The sequence below is a fragment of the Acomys minous genome (assembly GCF_964271855.1).
Source record: "Acomys minous genome assembly, chromosome: 4".
NCBI classification, from domain to species: Eukaryota; Metazoa; Chordata; class Mammalia; order Rodentia; family Muridae; genus Acomys; species Acomys minous.
The window spans coordinates 18,286,063-18,299,722 of record NC_140486.1 but is presented as its reverse complement, the minus strand read 5'-3'; the positions used below and the strand labels follow the sequence as shown (position 1 = coordinate 18,299,722).

At 41.1% G+C, this 13,660-nt stretch overlaps 1 protein-coding gene across 5 annotated transcripts in view; it reads left to right on the top strand.

Moving 5' to 3' along the window:
• Positions 1 to 4,408: 4,408 nt before the first annotated feature.
• CCDC68 (coiled-coil domain containing 68) overlaps positions 4,409 to 13,660 on the top strand; it is a 74,496-nt gene continuing 65,244 nt past the window's right edge. For 3 of the 5 annotated variants that reach the window (XM_084779069.1, XM_084779064.1, XM_084779066.1), the window contains exon 1: positions 4,410 to 4,510. The gene's annotated coding sequence lies outside the window, so the exon portion shown is untranslated. Of the gene's footprint in view, positions 4,511 to 13,660 lie in introns of all 5 variants that reach the window. The other 2 variants (XM_084779071.1, XM_084779067.1) reach the window with 2 other exon arrangements.

The following is a 13,660-nucleotide window of genomic DNA, read 5'->3' as shown; positions in this document are numbered from 1 at the left end:
TAAGACAAGTAAACTCATTCATTATAAAGCTGTTCTCGGTCATGATATTTTATTGCAGCAACATAAAAATAAACTAAGAGAAAGAAAACTCATCAATAATCTCACCAGCGGTAGGCTGGTCTTTCTGCAATAACAGTGTGCCACCGAAGACATGCCTAGTGGTTTATCAGTGGCACAACTATACTTGGTGTAACCAACCAAGTTATGATTGGATTTGAGGCTTGCTCCATAGGAGTAACTAAACATCTAGTGCTATAAACTCAGTCAAAAGCCTAGGGTTACAGAGACTATGGACCCAATAGGGGGTCATACTACTATTGTTTTGGTAAATGAACATTTTATAAAGCTTCCTAGTTAATATTCATTTATTAATGCTACTCTCAATGTGAGGCTAAGAAGGTCCACTTTGCAGAGAGTGACCGCTAATGCAAAGACTCATATCTGGACTATGTGATGAGAATAATGACTTATGACAACACATCCATAAATTGAACATCTATATCAAACCCCAAGGCCCAGAGAACATCGTGATGGTGGGGTGGGGGCAGATAGCAAGAGTATAAGAACCAGGAGCTGGGGAGATATTGCCATCTATATATGATATGGCCTTAACAATCATTCATGCACAACAATAGGTATATGCCCAAGACTGGGCCACTTAGCATTACAGCATGAATGGAGGAGGCCCCGTGAGGTCCCATTCCTTCTTGAGGAGCAGTTGGCTAATAATGGTTGTTGCATTTGCCATTTGCTTCAGTGATATATCTGCTGGAGGACATGCTGGGAAGAAGGAGTTAAGATGGAAAGGGAAGGAGAATAACAGAGAAGTTGGTGAGTGTGTGTGAACGTAATCACAGTCCATCTTATATATGCATGAGACCATAAAAAAAGATACACAGATATTCAATATGCTTACAAGGTTATGTTCTGGTTCCGTTAGCTAAAGAAGTGCAAGTTAGAACCTCACTGTGATTCTAAAAACCATGTCTACCATGTAAAGGCAGGGACTAAGCAAACGGAAGTTGAGCCATACAGTGTAATACTTCAAATCACCAACGGCATGTGGAAATTTATTGATTCCAAGATGATTGTGCTGAGTGAGAGAAGCTAAGCAACAGTAGTATATGCTGTGTGATGCCATCCAACCTCTCATTCTTGGCAGCACAGATGAGGCTATGGGAAACATTTAGGTTTGGTAAACATTTGCTGCTGGCTGGGTACTAGGTCCTGTCAGGCTCTTCATGATATGCCCTCTCCATCTCTGTCATATGTCTGGTGTTGTCTCCATCAGAGTGCACTCATCTGTTGACAACAAGAACCCTTTTAAACAAATCTTTTCCTCCAACGCTCAAAACATGAATATTTTTGGCTATCTCTGGAACTTTCTGTACAAACAGCTCAAAGGAGACATGGCTTAAGGGCTCACCATTGGCTTCTATGTTGAAGAACACACTAGGGTTGATCATGGCTGACAGCAAGAAGCTACAGGTGACAGTAATATCTACAAAAGCCCATGTAATTTTGCAAAGAGTATGTATGTAGTTCAAGCTGGCCTCTCTAATTAAAGCTTGAGTGGTGGCAAAGCCTCCTGAGACATTGAGGTTTTCCAGCTGGGTTAAAGGCATCTCTCACTCATTCTTTCATGAATACAGTATGCCAGAAACATAAATTATCATATGTGTTTAATAGCAGAACTTAATGAACAATGATCAGCTGACAATGTACTCTGCTTCCGAAGACAGCGTTCTTTCCCAGGAGTTCTAGTTCCCTTGATTATTCCCCAAGGCAAATAGAGGTTCTGTTTATTCCAGCTCTCTCTCTCTCTCTCTGTCTCTGTCTCTGTCTCTGTCTCTCTCTCTCTCTCTGTCTCTCTGTCTCTCTCTGTCTCTCTGTCTCTGCCTCTCTCTGTCTCTGTCTCTGCCTCTCTCTGTCTCTCTCTCTCTCTGTCTCTCTCTGTCTCTGTCTCTGTCTCTCTGTCTCTGTCTCTCTCTCTCTGTCTCTCTGTCTGTCTCTCTGTCTGTGTCTGTGTCTGTCTGTCTGTCTGTCTGTCTGTCTGTCTGTCTGTCTGTCTGTCTCTCTCTCTCTCTCTCTCTCTCTCTCTCTCTCTCTCTCTCTCTCTGTGTGTGTGTGTGTGTGTGTATGTGTGTGTGTGTTGTATGCACTTGCACATGACTATGTGGGTGCACACATTGGCCTGAGGTCAATGTTGGATGGCTTCTTCCATCTTTTTCAATTGTATGTTTTTGGAGATAGAGTTTCTCACTGAAGCAGAGGACCCATCTGTGATCAGCGTGATTCTGCCCTTCTAATCTGGGGTTACAGATACATGCTTCCATGCCTGGCTTTTTATATAGGTATTGGGGAATCTATTCCAATATTAATTGTCAGATCACATAAATCAGACAGTAAATTGCCTACAAAGGGTTAAAATCATGAATCAGGCACTAAATTATCTACAAAGGGCTAAAGAGGCCTTAATTAAGTTCAAGGAGTTTCAACAACGCCTCATTGAGAGGCAGAAGCAACAAGCTGGTTGACACCAAAAGTTGCTACTGTAGACACTGTTCTCAGAGTTTCAGGTTTGAGCCTAACCTCAGCATCTAGTTGGGTGATAGAAATGAGGTAGGGGGCCATGGAAGTGAAGAGCAGGGCTGGGTTCAGATGAACTAGTGAGCAGATGAACAGACAGTAGTGTCAATAGGCTACATCTTCAATGGGGACTGACTCCAACCAAAGTCTTTAGAGTTGGGAGTTCTCTATTTGTTCACTCCTTGATAGAAACACCAGGTGTTCAAATGACAGTTGGGTAAGGGACCACAATCCTGGTGTTACATGTTTTCTTTCTTCTTCATGGGATGCAGGCAAGTGTTTTACATCATTTTCTTAGTCTGGTGTACCTGATAAGTTCTTGAGTTTGTTTTGTCTGGTGTTATTTTTAATGTACCCATAAGTTCCTTTGGCCTCAATTTACTTTGATAAATGTATAGATTTGCACCTTTTTAGTTTCTGGAACAAGTTATTGGTTTGTGTCTCGTCTTGGAGATGGCACTAGGCAGTCTGTGTTATTTATTATGCCCACCAAGGTATAGAGGTACCCTGTCTCTGTGTTTGCAGTTAAACTGGAGTCAAACACTACCTGTAAGACAGATTCCCTCAGGGCAGGTCACAGGCTGAAAAAGCCACTGTTCTGCCCAATATAGACTGCCAGACACTGCCTGATTACATTGCAGCATGGCATTTTCACTTCTAAGCTGCTATGTGGGTGATGGGACTTGTACCCAGATCCTCTAGAAGAGAAACTAGTGCTCTTAACCACTAAGCCATCTCTCCTGCTGGATTTTCACCTCTGAATCCAGACTCAGCCTCTTATAATGCTCCCATTTCTTTCTTTGGTCTGCCAAACACAGGTCAGGTCCTAATTGTTGCTTCTCATTCATAGTCAGACCTTATCTGATCAGCCCCTGAAACCCACTGATTCTTACTTGCCTCATCCTGTTTAGAGGATTTAATAGGCATAAAGAGTCTCATCCTTTCTATATTCAAGCCTCGACTAGCCCAAAATAAGGAATAATAATAAATGATAGCTGGCCCTCACCACGCGAAAAATCTAGACCAAAAATTCCAGGGTTTTACATTTCACCTAAGGTGGGAAAACACTAAACACTAATTTGTAACCACATTCCTGGGGGGGGGGCGCTGGGGGTGATCCACACGTCACTTTTTTCTCCACCAATCAAAGGGAGATTATAAGAAATTTCCCAAACAGCAAAGTGGCTGTATGAACTAGGACAAGGCACAAAATTGTCAGTCTTCATCTCCTGCAGCTGTCAACATAAAAGGATCTCAAAGGTCTCATTCAAATCGACGCAGCCACATATGTTCCCAGGCCTTAGTGGGTTTACAATCTGGTAGGAGTGGAAGGCTAACCATCCTGAAAAAAACACAGCAAGCATTACTAGGAAAAATATAATTAGGTGCTCAATTATGTGGTACGGAATGGGAGTGTTCTCAGAATTGAGTGCACAGGAGTCTGATGTTGGGAAAGCTTGTCAAAGCCTTGCAGAGACATTGTGGGGTTCTTCTGCTTGGTCTTAAACATGACATACTAGCAGTGTTACTCTGGATCCATAGGGGCAGTTGATAATTTGCAGGGCAATAACTGTGTCTTCTTAATTGTACTTTTGCTCCCTTGAGTTCCTTGTCTACAGCATTGGAATTTGCTCTAAATCTACTCTGTCTTATCCTGTTTACCGTAGGCTCATAAAGGCTATTCCCTCCACACTGGAAATCTGCTGAGGGCTGGGCCTCTACCTTAGGTCCTGACTCAATGCTTCTGTGCTTCAAGACAAGACTCCAATATGCTCATTATGACTCAGATCTTACCGATTCTTTTCATGGAACTAGAATGGATTTGTACTACGTGGTGAGAACAAGATTCAAAGAGAACATTTATATAAAGTGAAAATCTGGGGAGTTTGGAATAGGGCAAGAAGAAAGCTTGGTGGAAGAGGTAAGAAGACACAACAAATACTGATTTATTTTATCATGTTGATATTCTGCTGCCAAGTGTTCTATCACCTTTCTTTGTTCTTTCTAAAAATCCTTCCACTCTATACTTTGTGAATCCTCTGCTCAGGTACTTAGAAACTTGCAGTCTGCTTATCACTTTATCTGTGTGCTTTCTCCAATGTCCAGCTTGGGGCCCAGACAAATAATAACACTTATAAGTACCTATTCCTCCACTACTCTTTTATTTTTTTATTACTTTTCTATTGGTGTAACAAAACACCATACCAAGTCAATTTATAAAAGAAAGCATCATTTAATCTGGCCCATGGTTCCAGAGAGTGAGAGTCCATGATGGTGGAATAAAGGGGTGGCATCAGGGACAGTTGAGAGTTCACATCTTTTCAGCCACAAGTCAGAGACAAGAGGGCACACTGGGAATGTTGCAGTTCTCTTGGAACCTCAAAGCTTGCCCCAAGTTCCAACAAGGCCACACTTCTTAATCTTTCCCTAACAGTTCTACACGAATTAGGAATTCAAACATATGGGACCCAGGCCATGTTGCTAACACTACAGATGTGTAGCAAAGAAACACTCACTGCTACAGCATTTTAAGCTTTTGAAGTTGTATGTTACACAGCATTGTTGTGATACTCACTGATGCACAGGGCTTCATGGCAGCTACAAAGGAGACTAGTGCCCAGCTGTAGTTCCAAACAGTCATCCCTAGCATACCAATGTGGGAGAATTTATGTTTCTCAGATTTTTCTATCTTATTCTTTTTCTCTCCTCCCTGTTACTTGGAAATATAGTTAACATTTTAGGGACTGGTGAAATTTAAGAGGTTAATAGAAAAGTGGGGAATATAAAGGCTCTCAGATGTTGGTACTACACTTGTTAAAGAGAGAAGGAATTTTTTAAATGAGCTAACTTAAATGATAAGTTAGATCTGGATATAAAGTGAATAAATAAATTAATAATAAAACCATTTAACAGAAGGAGGAGGAGAAGAGAGGGGAAGGGAGGAGGAAGAGGTAAGAAAGAAAAACAAAGAGTGGGAATAGAATCCTCTAAACTAAGGCCTTGAACGACATGAGTACCTTGCGCTTGGGGAGAACCTGGAAACCATTGAAGGATTCTGAACCAAGAACTTGGACATAATCTTCTCAGTGGCTGTTATATGAGGATGAGGTAGAGTAGGGATCTGTGAGAGCCAAGAGAAAACTGGTCAGGAGCCAGAGACACAGCTCTACCCTGACTTCCGTAGCAGTCTGAGGGTTTCAGAGACCTCCAGGCAGGTGAAGCTGCAATTCCTGACTATGTGGCCAAAGGAATGCTCAGATGAATCAGTGTTGTTGGTACTTTCCATTCATCGCGATACACACCTGGACATGGCAACTTGTAGAAGGAAAGGGTGTTTTGGGGGGCTTCTGGTTCCAGAGAGCATGTAGCAGGAGGGCATGAGGGCTGGAGCAGTGGATGAGAGCTTGCATCTCCAACCACAGCAGGAAGCCAAAGGAGGCAAATTGAGGTATTACTAGTGCTTAAACTTTCAAAGGCCACTTCCAGTGGCATCCTTCCTCCCAGAAGGCCAAAGATCTAGATTTGGGGGCAAGGGTGTTCCATTCAAACCACAAGGATGAAAAATAATTAGAGTTTATTAAGAAGACATTTTTTTAATGTGGATGAGAACATGGCCATGTTTAGAAAGACAATCACTTAGGGAAAGGGAGGACTCATCCTAGTGTGAATGTAGGTTTATCAAGAGAGAGTCACACATGTGTCTCCTAATACCCACATCCATGATTTCGATGGCTACTGAACTAACATTTTATATGGGTTTCTAAAGGACACCCACTCATTTTGTTCTCTCTGCTTTTTTCAGTAAGTGAATTCAGAGAGTCTTTACTGGGGTGCATTGGTTAGAATTATAATAGGCTGATGAAGTAAAGCCACTGCTTACAAGCATTGCATAAAGGGCTTGAGATGTTTTTAGTGTAAACAAGATTTACAGTCTTTTTTATGAGTTTCCAGGAAATGGCAGGTTTACATGTGGGGAAGGAGAATAGCTATGCTTGAAGGTCATATATGTTCAGGCTGTATAAGTGATTTAGAGTTACTTTACTATTCTTCTTTGAAACACCACTGTATAGAAAGAATATTATCTCCACAAGGGCACCCTCATAGTATATTTTGTTAGCAATGCTGGAATTGCTGACTATTCAGCTGGTGGAAGACTTTAACCAGACTGTAGAGTCAGAGGTTGGTTTCTCTTCCATGTCCCTTTAATTTTCCCCACCTGAAGGGGCTGACTGCACAAATCAAGGTGAGATGTGGTAGCCTCTGCTACCCTGCTGTGAGAAAAGGTGGATTTCTGATGTGCGCTAAAGAAAGAACCAGAAAGACTTGTTGATGGATGAGGCACAGGGCAAAGGAGTCAAGATTGAACTCCTTTCTTTGGAGACAAGAACTAAAAGAATGATGCCCTCCTCCCCAGAGATGGGGCAGCTCTAAGAAATGGATTCGAAGGAAATGCCAGAGGTCTGGTTTGGAAATCCTAATGCTAAGAAGTTTGCTATACATTCAGAGATATATTAAGCATAGTATAACCTACGTCTAGTCATACGACAATCACACCAGATTCAGTGGCAAAATTAGAGTCCTTTCTGATGTGAACAAGCCTACACTATGAAAAGGGATAATTATCCATCTATTTGCTTTCAATGATCATAGAAAGTACATCTTCGTTTTATCGACTTGAAACTTTGCATGCATAGCACCGTGATTCCTCATTAGCAGTCTCAGTTATTTATTTTCAAAATGTGCATTTTGTTTGGTGACATAAATTACCATGGAGATGACAAAAGCTTTTAAGTCATCTTTTACTTCAAATGCCAAAGAAAAAAATGAAATCTGTGCAAATATGGCATCAAGTTGTATACTTGGGTTTTAATTTCTTTAATTATATAGGACATCAAATACATAGATATTTTACTTGCATCCAGTTGGTTTTTATTTTAGATAATCCAAACTGTGTTTCTGTCACTCAAAAAGCATTTATTGAATAAATGCTATGACCCTGGGGGAAAAAATCCCAGACAACAGGGGATTTAAAAAGTGTTCCTCTTGCAATTGATATAAGCCTGTCTGCAGTCTGTGCTTGGGAGGTAGATGGCAATAAGGAATAACATAATAGAATAAAATAGTCGTCACAATATAACTATAAATATTACGAATAAAGGTTTGAGAAAACTGTTTGGGTGCATTGGGAGGAAGAACTCTCATAGCATGTAGAAATTATATCCCAGTATACGTTTTTTCAATCCAAATTAATTTTATTAGCTGCCCACTTGGAACCAGCTTATTGATTTTACTTTGCTTATATGGTTAAAAACTAAACAAATTAATATAGTAAATTTCCTTATTTTAAAATTAATTTACTCTTTGACAATTTCATACATGCTGATAATACACTCTGGTCACACTCATTTTTCTACTCTCAATTTTTTCAGGTTTATTGTCCTCATTTAAAAACCATCTATGGTTAAGGTACATGAAGTCAGGAGGTTGGGGAATGTTAATCTTTTATTAGAGTTTGTATGAAATGTTTTCTTCAGCAATGTCATGCCTGTGAGTAAGTGGTTACTCTAGACTTCTACACTTTACCTCCCTACCCGCCCCCCCCTTTCTCACATGTGCGTCTTTGGGTTTGGGTTTATGACCCACCAAGGTTAGTCATGGTGTTTTATGTGGTCATGGGTTTAGAACTGTTCATTGGAGTCTGATGGGATCCACACAGGCTCATGCTTCCCCAACTCCATAATCACCCTTTGCCCACTCCCACTCAAGACCCTTTCTTTTCTTTTTCCTTCCTTCCTTCCTTCCTTCCTTCCTTCCTTCCTTCCTTCCTTCCTCTCTCCCTCTCTCTCTCTCTCTCTCCCTCTCTCTCTCTCTTTCTTCTTGAGACAGGATCTTCTGTACATATCCCTGGTTGGTTTGGAACTCTGTTTAGATCCGACTGGTCTCAAACTCACAGAAATCCACCAGGCTCTGACCCCTTAGTAATAGAATTAAAGGTGCGCACAACTACACCAGGCACCCACGCCACTTTCACATCTCTTTGTTTTTGTCTTACTCTTGTCTTTGTTTTGGTGCCCACTGCATTTTACCAAGGCCATTTACATGGGCAGAGGTGTGACTATGCCCAGCAGATACTGGGGCACAAGTAACTTGCCAGCAGCTACATCACTGAAGACAATGATTTCCTCAACTGCCATTAGCTTCCCTGGGTGGGATGGACCCTCTTGAAATCCTCCCCTATTTATGACTTAATATTTAATAGTCAGTCTTCTGTAAGCCCTGAACAATGATTGCAATAGCCACGCCATGCTTCAAGACAGTATTTCAAGCCCTCTTCCCCGTCCTGAAACCCTTGCATTCTTTCTGCCTCTTCTGTGCTGTATTCTGAGCCATGGAGAGGTGATATGAGTGTTCCATTTAAGGCTGACTACCTGTTAGTACCTGACTTAATAGTCACTTGTTCTCAGTACCTCGACCAACCAGCCTTTGTTCTAACTGCTATCTATTCTAATGAGATGTTTCTCTGATCAAAGCTTAGGGCAACTCCTGTCTATGGGTATACACATAAATATTAAAAGGCTTCTTGACAACATGTTCATTTAGCAAAACAAAAGTAGTAGATTCACCCCTAGTACCTATCACCTCCTCAGTTATGGGCCTTTGAGTATGTCATAGCCATCAGTTGGTTACCCTAATTACAGTCATCCCACAATGGCACCAGTAAGCACTTCCTGCCTGGCAAGTTTATACTGCCCTGTTCAAAGCTGGGAAACACCATTGCTAAATTTTCTCTCAAGGCTGCCTGTGGAGGAATGTCTTGAGTGGATGTAACAACTGTCAATAAAGTGCTGTTTAGCCTATCAGCTGGGCAGAAGGACAGGAAGTGGAAGGAGGGACTTCCGGGAGAGGAGGAGGAGCTGAAAGTGGACAGTTGATGGAGAGAAGGAGGAGAGAAGCCGCCGAGGATCAGATTGGCAAGTGCTTGGGATATATGTTGGTTATGAGGATTACAGTAGTTTATTTTAGTTTATGAATAGATTAGTATCAGTTTCGAGTCTGCCCAGCAAAGGGCTTGCAGCTTTAAACTCCAATTCAGTCTCTTTGGGTCAGTTATCCGCTTCCCAGGCTGAACAGATATATTTGTTTGTAACAAATTGGTGCCCAACCATTTTAGTTTATCCACTCCCTTGAAAAAGCGTAGTTTGTTATAGTTTGGTGGAGAGAATAGCTCCATAAGAGATAACCTAAATAATAAAATAAAGACTGCTATAGTCCCTATCCAAGTCACTATGGCAGAAGGCTCTGGGATCCTTTTTGGCCAGTTTTTGGCTTTTGTTGTTCAGAGAGAAAGGCAGAAAGCTGAGAGATGCCAGGCTAAGTTACTAACAATGAGAAGGGAAGAAGGTACCAAACTTTTTTCCATAGAGTTGATAACGGCTGAAATTCAGAATTTATTAGCTGCAAGGTGTTTGCCAGCTCTCTCTTGAAAGGGTCTGCCTATGTGAATTAGCAATAACTAAATTCAAAAGAATGGTGGACAGGGCTTCACTTACTGAAGCCTAAATTGACACAACTGACACAAGACTTAGAATTTTTTTTTGTTAACTTTGGAATTTTACTTGATATTTCTGTGAATTTTGACTGGAATTGAGATGAAATATTCATGCATGGTGGTGGTGGCACACACCCTTAATCTTAACACAATGGAGAAAAAGACATATGGATCTCTGTGAGTTCTAGACCAGCCCCCCTCCCTGCTGATAAGTTACTTGCAGAGACAACCTAGGATCTAAAATGAAATTTTTTTCCTTAAATTTATTAAGTATATTTAACAATAGATTGTATGTCCCTACTAATCTAAAGGACGGATATACATCGATCTTAGGCTTATGTAAGGAAAATGGCACTGCTTTAAAAAAGCCAGCCAATCTCCTTTAAAGTGGAGCTCCATTGGGAGAACTAGTGCCAAAGGATAATTGGCTTAGAAGATATAGTCTATTGGTCTATGTAAGGACCAAGGTTGGCGGGGAGACAAGCAGGCAAGCTACATGCCTCCCACATTGAAAACCCTTTGTATGCTGAGTTGGGGTATCACTTCTCTGGCTTATCCCTCTAAACGTGAGCTACTTTCATGGAGTAACAGGTGGTGGTCACACCAGATTCAAAAAGACACAGAGCACTTACAGGTGACAAGGAACACGTCAGTTTAGTTAGGTCCCCAAAACTCAAAGGCAAAAATTCATATTTATAAAAATATAAGATTAATGCCTTTTCTTTTGCTTAAGGCAACCAACTTATCTCTAAAGCAGGATACATTTTCTCGGGAGTAGGTAGTGGCCTGGCCTATATATCACGTGCCATAGAGCCTAGAAAACAACATTTAGAACTGTACAGTCTTGTTTTGATTTCAATTAAATAATGATTGTATGTTCTTTGGTAATGGTTTAATGGATAGATAAGGTAAAATATTGAGATAAGGTCCTCAAAAACCTCAGAGACCTACAGAATATGGCATTTAAAGTTTTTTTTTATTGTTTTGGGGATTCTTTGAAAATGAGACAGGTTGACTCCTGGCAACACCCAGCCTGCCTCAAAGAAGGTAATGGGCATCAAGACTCCTCTTTATGGAGATGGCTTCAGATGTGGCAAACTAGCCACTGGGCATAAATGTCTTTGTTTTTTGCCCCAGACAGAATTCTGCCTGAAATGGGAAAACTTGGATACAGGTAGAGTTGACAGCCAAACTCCGGCATGACAGGGTAGGCAAGTCCTCCTCAATAGTCCTTGCCTCACAAATATGTCTGTCAGATATACTGGACCAGAAGGCTGAAGATGGTGCTCCAATGTATTAGAGAGTTTTGAGTGACTGTTCAGGCAACAAAGTGTCCCTGTCATTTTTTCATTTTGGAAGCTGTTAACCTGTACTTCCTGTTTATTAAGGTAATTACTTTTATTTTTTTTCAAGTCTCTGATGGGGTTGAAGACAGCAAAACATTATGAGTATAGCATTAATATAATGATTTTTTTGTGGTTCTTGTGTGTGTGTATTGTATATACATTGTTGTATACACATTGTTATAATAATATAAATGTGTAGGTAAAAGTTATTATTATTATTATTAGACTAAAAGGGGGAATTATGGAGGAATGTCTTGAGTGGATGTAACAACTGTCAATAGTTTAGCCAATCAGCCGGGCAGAAGGACAGGAAGTGGAAGGAGGGACTTCCGAGAGAAGGGGAGGAGCCAAGAGTGGACAGTTGATGGAGAGAAGGAGGAAAGAAGCCGCTGAGGATCAGAGTGGCAAGTGCTTGGGATATATGTTGGTTATGAGTTTTAGAGTAGTTTATTTTAGTTTACAAGTAGATTAGTATCAGTTTAGATTGTGCCCAGCATAGTGCTTGCAGTTTTACAGTACAATTCGGTCTCTTTGTGTCAGTTATCGGCTTCCTAGGCCGAATAGATACATATGCTTGTAATAGCTGCCCTTATAACAGCTACAAACACCATAAAGGCTAGCCAGCAAGAAGGGGGCACTCAACTTCATCGTACCTTCTTTATATTCTGCAACCAAGACATGTGGTGTCTTCAGCCACGGCTCTTAATGTCCAGGTCTGATAGACAAATGGGGGAAGGGTCAATAGCCTGGATAGTTTCAGAGGCATCTGGGACCTTCTTGACCAATGACTTCTACACCTGGCACTAGTCTTTATTTGATGACCCATGGCTTCTGGAGTCAGCATTACCTGCCAGTACATGATACCCACACTCAAATCCTGTTTTTAAACATTGCTTTCAATTAGATTATAAGTTGTGGTTTCCCTATGATTTTGTTAACCTTTACCTTGCTCTCAATCTTCCCCTTTAGCCCCTGAATTTATTTCCACACTCATGTGTTCTACCACCTCTTCCCTACTTAAAGCCTCTTCTCTCTCCCACTATGACCCCTGCCCCTTTGTGGTCCCAGGTCTCTACAACATTTCAAGTTAAACAAATCTAAAAATGTAAAGCTACAATTCATATATCAGAGGGAACACAGAGTTTGGCTCCACAGAACTGGATTACTTCCTTCACTATAATAGTCACTAGTTCCACTCATTTTCTTGCAAATTTCCTTTTCTCCTACAAATGAAGAAAACCCCACTGTGTGCCTGGGCCCACTTTTCATTATTCCTTCATCACTTGGGTTGATGGGCATCAAGACCGGTTCGGTTTCCTAGTTATTGTGAATAGAGCAGCAATGAATGCTGATAGTCAGATGTCTCTTTTGGCTTTATCGTGCTCTGGTCTGCTCATTTGGAAGTGCTATTTCTAGTTTATTGAGAAGCTAAAGATACCTCTGGAATGATTTATGAAGTGGCTTCACTAGTTTGTGCCCCCCACTTACAGTGAATATACCCTCACCAGCATTTGCTGTTACTTTTATTCTTGATGATGGCCAATCTGCCTGGGGTGAGGAGAGTCTTGAAGTAGTTTAATCTACATTGTCCTGACAGCTAAATCCAGCCCTATTTTTGTGTACAGGACTCTGTCTTACAGTTCACCCTTTATTTCTACCTTGTCAAAAGGGGCTGAACCTTCTCAGGGATACCATGAAAATGTGTGAGTTTGATAAATATTTAGCTTATGAGTTTGTCTCCCAGATAACAAAATTTCAGCCTCGCAACAACAGTAACCTCTAAAGCTTGAGTTCTTGTGTTGAGTGATGCTTGACAGGCAAGAGCGGAGGGCAGGAGGACTTCTCAGTGCCCGTCATACCGAGCTTGCCTACATCATTCTAACAAAATGAACGCAGTAGAGATCATTGTCTCATTGACTCTTTAAAGCCCAGAACCATGTGCAATATTGCAAATATTCAATAAAGAATGATTCAATAAAGAATTCAATAGACAAATGCCAGGCACTTTTAGAAAATGAAGCCCATTCCCTATGTTCCACACGTGACAAACCAAAAGATGAGGGTCTGAACAGCCCTGAATCGCCGTCATCTCAATCACCCAGATTCTAAGGAAGCGTCCCCGAAGTTCACAGTCTGCACTTGAACCTCAACTCACAGCTTGGTGGTGAGGGTGCTA